Below are 7,546 nucleotides of genomic sequence, written 5' to 3'. Positions count from 1 at the left end.
CATTCCCTCTTATCTTTTCCAGTAATTTGTCCCCTGAATCATGACTTCTCCCTCCAGTCTTCAATCTCTCCCTATCTACTGATTCCTCTACAACTCCTTTCAAATCTTTCCAAGATTCCTTCATTCTTTTTTTTTAAAAAAAAAGTCTTTACTAGACCTCACACTTTTATATCTTTCTTCATTTTCTAAGTGAAACATTTTTCTTTTTTTAATTAATAGAATTTATTTCCAGGTATCTCAGATTCTCTTCCCCCTTTCCACATCATAGAAGGCAACATTCAGCAAACAGACATATGTATATGTATATATATATATAACGTCTTTCATGTTTCCATTTTTCAGTTTGTTTTCTGGAAGTGAACTTTGCCAAGTTATTCTTCACATGCTAAATCTGTAGCTATATATAATGTTCTTTTGGTTCTACTTATTTTACTCTGCATTATCTCATGTAGTTCTAAGTTTATAAAAAGATCAATCTGCCCATCTTTTCTATATGCCTATTTTTTACAAAGCTATCTACTTCCTTTCTTTTTACTCACTCCTCAAATGTTTGCAATTTGACTTTCGACTTCATAATTAAGATGAATCTCTTCTCTCTAAAATTACTAACAATGTGATAATTGTCAGATCTATTAGCCTTTCTTCAGTCTTTATCCTTCTTAACACCTTTGCTAAATTTGACAGTCCCTGCTGGACACAATTTCCTCTCTGCTTTGTTTTTTTAAACCTTTACCTTCCATCTTAGAAGCAATATTGGGTATTGGTTCCAAGGCAGAAGAGCTGTAAGGGATAGGCAATGGGAGTTAAATGACTTTCCTGAGGTCACATAGCTAGGAAGTGTCTGAGGTCAGATTTGAACCCAGGACTATTCGTCTCTAGGCCTGGCTCTCAGTTCACTGAGCTCCCTAGCTGCCCCTGTCTCTAGGTATTTATAATGCTGCTCTCTCCTAATTCTCCTCTGATTTGTCTAACTCCATTTTCATTTGTTTTCTTTACTGATTCATCATTCATATCATGCCCCCTAACTATGGGGGTTTTCTAAAACTCTGTACTGGGTCCTCTTTCTTGGTGACTTCAGTTTTTATCAATTATAATTCCTGTCTCTATTTGGATGACCCACAGATTTATCTTGCCCTAGTCTCTCCGAGTTCCACTTCCACATCATTGATTGCCTTTTGGATAAACTCAACATGTCCAAAACAGAACTTTTTATCTTTCTCCCGAAAACTACCTATCTGCCTATCTTCTCTATTTCTGTCAAAGACACCTCCAATTCTTCTGTGCATTCAGGTTTATAACTTTGGAATTATCCCCAATTCCTGATTCTTCCTCACTGCCTGCTCAGTCATTTCCCAGGTATTGACCCAGTTCTCATCACATAGTCACACGTTAGAAGCAACTTGAAGTCTTGCTACACAAATAATTCAATGTGGCTATTGAACCCTGCAACACAACACTAGGAAAAGTTTCAATGGGTAAAAATCTGAGACTATAGTCTGACTTTTGTCCTCCAGCTTGCCCGTGGCTTTTCCAGGTACATCTGTCTATGATAGCCCACAGGAATCTGGCAGACAGATACAGAGAGTGTGAAGGTCAAAGAGGGTACAAAGACCAGACACTGAAGGTCTAGTAGTAACAATCTAGAAAAACCCAGAATGTATAACCAGCACAATTTCTAGTGTTGCCAGAGAAAGAGAGAGCTTTTGCAAGCTACATCCGGAAATCTGTCTCTTAGTATCAGATGTTTCGTAATAGAGGGGTTTTCAGAGGGAAAGAAAATGAGTATGTTGACATTACAAGACTCATCTTCCCAGGGATATGACTTCTTACAACTAGGAATGAGCAAGGGGTTCAAAAATAAAATGTTGTATGGATCTAGGTAGGGGTGACCTACCTATTTTCCTTACCCAGAGGCCAGAAGACCAGCCTCAACTAGAAGAGAGAGGGCCAGACCTAGAAATGAGGGAACCCAGATTCAAATCTGGATTCAAACACTTCCTAACTGTATGACCCTGATCAAGTCACTTAACCCCTATTGCCTAGCCCTTCCTGTTCTTCTCTACCTTGAAACCAATACTTAGTATTGATTCTAAGACAGACGGTAAGGATTTAAATATAAAAAGATTCTAAGAAGACCTCATCAGATGGCCAGACAGTAGTGTGCCACAAAAAAAAGAGTTAAGAATTCCTGGTATAAAGAAATTAAGCAACCATTTCTCAGTCAATTTGGGCTAAGATCATGTACATTAAAAGATAAATTCAGCAGGAATAGAAATGAGGTATGAGATGACCTACTATTCCAAACTTGGGTCAATTTCTAAAGCTCCTACTCCATAATAGGCCTTTGTCTAACTATTGCCATATCTTCTTAGTCACAAAAGGTGTTTACATTTGAACAAGCCTCATAGACCCACAAAGAACAAAAACAAATTCATCACTGACTACAAGGGAAAAACACTTCAATTCTGTTTTTTAAGTCAAAAAATAGAAAATATTCAAATCACTTAATTTTTCTTTCTTTTTTTTTAAACCCTTACCTTCCAGCTTGGAATCAATACTGTGTATTGGTTCCAAGGCAGAAGAATTATAAGGGCTAGGCAATGGGGGTTAAATGACTTGCCCAGGGTCACACAGCTGGGATGTGTCTGAGGTCAGATTTGAACCCAGGACCTCCCGTCTCTAGGCTTGGCCCTCAATCCACTGAGCTACCCAGCTGCCCCCTAAACTAACTTTCTTGCTACTCCTTACACCTGGCATTCTATTCTCCTTCCTTTGTGTTTCCTTGATGTCTTCAGAAGGTGATACTGTCCCAGTCTGGGTAGCAGTTGGATGGTCACACTGGGAAAAGGGCAAACATGAAGTCATTAGACTCATACTTTTTCATAAACTGAGACACTTCGTAGTAGAGTATCAACTCTAGGTGGCACACTAGTGAGCTGTTGAAGACAAGAAAAAGATTGTATAGACATGTGAAAGCTGGTCTATACACTGAACACCTGAGGAGTGCTCACGAGTCAAAATATTATCCTCAAGATATAACATCTTTTATAATATTTACCCCTTGCATTTCATTATTATTGTTCAGTCACATCTGAGACTCTGTGATCCCATCTGGGGTTTTCTTGGCAAAGATACTAGAGTGGTTTGCCATTTCCTTCTCTAGCTTATTTTACAGATGAGGAAACTGAGGCAAATAGTTAGATAACTTGCCCATGATCACACAACTAGTAAGTTTCCAAGACTGATTTTGAATTCAGGAAGATAAGTCTTCTGACTCTAGATCCAGAACTCTGGCCATTTCTCTACCTAGCTACCTCATGCATTCCACAGTGTCTTCTTAATTTAGCTTATCCCTGAAACCCTGAAACCCACATTCACCAGGGGTACAGCAACAAGAGGATCTTGTATTGACTAGAGCAGAGGTGTCAAATTCATAGCCTACAGGTCTCATGCAGTTTATAAATTCCCAAGTGTAGCCAAATCAGATTAAAATATAAATGGGAAATGTTTAATAAAATAAAAATACAATATGACATAGATAATATAAATTTGTGATTTTCTAAATCAACATGAGACCCACAGGATTCCATTTCTATTTGACTTGGACACCATTGGACCAGAGGATGCTACAGTTCAGAAAGGATTCGCTTATAAAATGTCACCATGAACATACATCTGGAAAGAGAATTCCTCAGAATCCCTGCCTCAGAGTTATCAGACTAACTGCTGAGTTAGTCCTCTGTTCACCCCAGGCTTGTTTTCCTGACTCATAAAGGAACTCAGCAAATGATTAGCCAATTCATTATCCACTCACCACAAGATGACATAAGCCTAATTGTAGGAACTGGAAAATATTCATCAGTTACTTCACTCCCAAAATATGGCCCATGGCAAATGCAATCAAGATGGTTTAGTAGAGACTCAGATGCCTGAAGGTTCAAATTTAATATCCCAAATGTGATCAAAACTAACTCAGATCTCTTTAGGTAAGTCCCTTCTCCTCTTTAGATCCATCATCTCTAAAATGGGCATTTTATTTCAGAATTTAGAACTTAACTTATCTTACAGGCTTGGTGTGATACCTAAATGAGATAATGGATATAGATAAAGCATTTTGTAAATGATAAAAGTCTACATAAACGTAAATTGTCGTTATTGTTAGAAAGTACAAAAATGACTTTTTTCATGAAGATTATTTAATAGTCACACTGTGTGTAACTACCTATTTCTGGCTAAATTCCTTGAAAAAGCCTTTTACAATAGATACATCCGCATCCTTTCCTCCCAGGCTCTTCTTGACTCTGCAGTCTGATTTCTGACCATTATCATTCAGTTAAAACAACTTTCTCCAAACTACTAACAATCTCTTAATTGCCAAATCTAATGGCAATTCTTAATCCTAGTCCTTGATAGCTGCCCTGCAGCCTTTGACACTTATTAATTACCCTCTTCTCTTCCCATGATACTCTCTTCTCTCTCTAGGTTTCCATGACAGTTTTCTCCTTCTCCTCCTCCTATCTGTCTGACCACTTCTCATTTTCCTTTGCCGAATGTTCATCCAGTTCATGTCCACTAATCCTAATTGTCCCCCAAGGTTTTGTCTAGGGTCCACTTCTCTTCTCTCACTATACTATTTTGTTTGGTTATCTCATCATCTCCTTGGGATTCAGTTATCTTCTCCAGGCTGATGATTCCAGAGCTACTTATCCAGCCTTAACCTGTTTTCTAACATCTAGTTATATCACCAATTGCATAATGATCATCCTGAACTGGAGAGCCTGCAGGCTTCTTAAACTCAGTATGACCAAAACTGAGCTCCTTATCTCCCCCCTCAAACATTTCCTTCTTCCTAACCTCCCTATTACTATTAAGGGTAGCAAAATCTTCTTAATCCCCCAGGCTCACAATCTAGATATTATCCCCAACTCTTTAGTCTCTCTTCCCCTCCTTTAACCACTATTGCCAAATTCTACCTTGGAGGCATATCTTATACGCCCCCATTTTCTCCTCGGACACTGCTACCACCTTGGTGTAAGTCCTCATCACCTAGTTTCTAGACCCTTGATGGCAAACCTATGACACTGGCACGCATAGTCATTTTCAATGACACGTGGCCACATACAGAGAAGTATGGGGCTGCATGCTGAGGATGAAACATTTGCTGTAGTGTAGTGTAGACACTCTGTGCCAAAGGTCTGTAGACCAAAATGATAGATAAGTGAAATAATTAGTTTTTGGTTTATTAAATACAGTTATATATTATAATTATACATGTTTGTTATTTAAACTATAAATATTTAAACTATAAATATTCTCGAAGTGACACACCACCCAAGTTATGCTTGGTTTTTTGGTGAATTTTGACACACCAAGCTCAAAAGATTGCCCATCACTGGTCTAGACTATTGAAATAACCTGCTGGTTGCTCAGCCTGTCATAAATCTCACTCTACTCCAATCCATCCTCTACCTAGATATCAGAGTAATCTACTTAAAGCATAGATCTAACCATATCACCAAAGCATGTAAGTAGCACAGGGGATAGAGGCCTGGGCTTGAAACTGAGAAGATTCATTTTCATGAGTCACTGGGCTTGAAATCAAGAAGATTCATCTTCATGAGTTCAAATCTGGCCTCAGACACTTACTAGCTCTGTGACCTAACCTCGTTTGCCTCAGTTTCCTCATCTGTGAAATGAGCTGGAGAAGGAAATGGTAGACCACTCCAGTATCCAAAAAAAACTCCAAAAGAGGGTCACAAAGTTGGACACGACTGAAACAACTGAACAACCATTACACCACCTCCCTACCCACTTAATACAAACTCCAGTGGTTCCTTATTAGCTCCAGGATCAAAAATAATATGATCCTCTGCTTGGTTTTTAAAGCTCTCTATAACATGTACCCTTCTAATCTTTTCATTCACTTTATTCCATCTATTACCTTCCACATACTCTATAATCCAGTGACACCAGCCTTTTTACAATTCCTTGCAACAACAACAACAAAATACTTTATCTCGGAGTCTGAATGCAGATCGAAACGTAACATACTTCGCTTCCTATCATCATTTTTCGGTGGTCTTTTGGGTTCCAGTACTTTTTTCACAAAATGATTAATATATAAAACCTATAATCAGATTGCTTCCTGTCTCAAGGAAGGGAGAAGGAAAGGATTCAAATTCAAAACATTTCTTAAAGAATGTTAAAAATGTATTTTTTCAAGTAATTGAGGAAAAAATAAAATATTATTTTAAATATATTCTTCTGGGGAAAAAAGGGAAAAAATACTCTCACTCCATGTATTTGCTGACCCCCATGCCTGTAATTATCTCCCTTCTTTCCACTTTCTGGCTTCCCTATTTCTCTTGAGTCTCAAATAAAAGTCTCATTTTCTACAAGAAGACCCTGAGGGGATTGTCATTGGACAATCACTTCTTGACTATTGGACCCCAAGACTCTCTTAAAACAACCTAACATTAGGTTTTCCGGGTTAAGATGGCGGCAGAGTAAGAAGCAGCTCTTAACCTCTCCTGACCGAAACATACAAAACTCCTCAAGGGGACATAAAAACAAGTCCAGACGAACGGAGGAACCCCACAACAGGGCACAGCGTGGAAGGTACGTGGAATAGAGACATTTCCAAGCTACAAAGGGCTCTCACTCAATCGCGGGCTGAGCAACCGCCCCACCCCCACCCCCTCCACACTCATCTATAGCTCCGAACCCAGCTAAAAAGAAATAGGGCAAGTTTGGGGCACCCATCGAGTCATCAGCAGCTCCGGGACCTGTTCCTGAGAGCAGCAAGACTTAGGACCCCATTAAGTCAAAAAAAGCACGCGAAATCTGACCGCGCACCGGAGCAGGACGCTGGGCGCAGAGAGTGCCGGCTGAGCAGAGGCGTGGGTAGAGGCAGAACTAAAGCCTAAGTGGGGAACCAGTGCAGACGGGTATACGACTGTGGAAGCAGCGCCCTGAGACTTGTAAAGAAACCTCCAGCAGAGGATCAAGCAAGAGGGCCCACCAGGGGGCTTGACCTTGGAAAAAACCAGAATTCAGACCTCAGGAGCCAATAGATTTGGAACAGACACTGAGCCCGAGGATAAAGCTGAGAAGCTGCTGGGCTAATGATGGTTACTCAGCATCAGGAGGTTCAGAAGAGAAAGAATAATAACAAAAAGAAGAAGTCTTTAACACTCGACAGCTTTTACACAGAGAAAATCCAGACAACCGAGCAAACAGAGGAGGAGAACAAACAAGCATCCGGACCCTCCTCAAATAAGGAAAACTCCTCACAAGCTATGGAAGAGTTCAAAACTGAGATTCTGAGGAAAATGGAAGAGATCTGGCAAGAAAATAACAGTTTAAAAGGTAGAATCTTGCAATTGGAAAGTGAGGCTCAGAAATCAAATGAACTGATAAGCAAATTGAACACCAGAAATGACAAGATTGAAAAGGAAAACCAGTCCCTAAAGGCTAGAATCGAGCAATTAGAAGCTAATGATCTCTCAAGACAACAAGAACAAATAAAACAAAGTCAAAAGACTGA

Source organism: Gracilinanus agilis, chromosome 1 (genome assembly GCF_016433145.1).
Source record: "Gracilinanus agilis isolate LMUSP501 chromosome 1, AgileGrace, whole genome shotgun sequence".
In the NCBI taxonomy this organism is placed as follows: Eukaryota; Metazoa; Chordata; class Mammalia; order Didelphimorphia; family Didelphidae; genus Gracilinanus; species Gracilinanus agilis.
Note: the sequence above shows the minus strand (reverse complement) of the source record.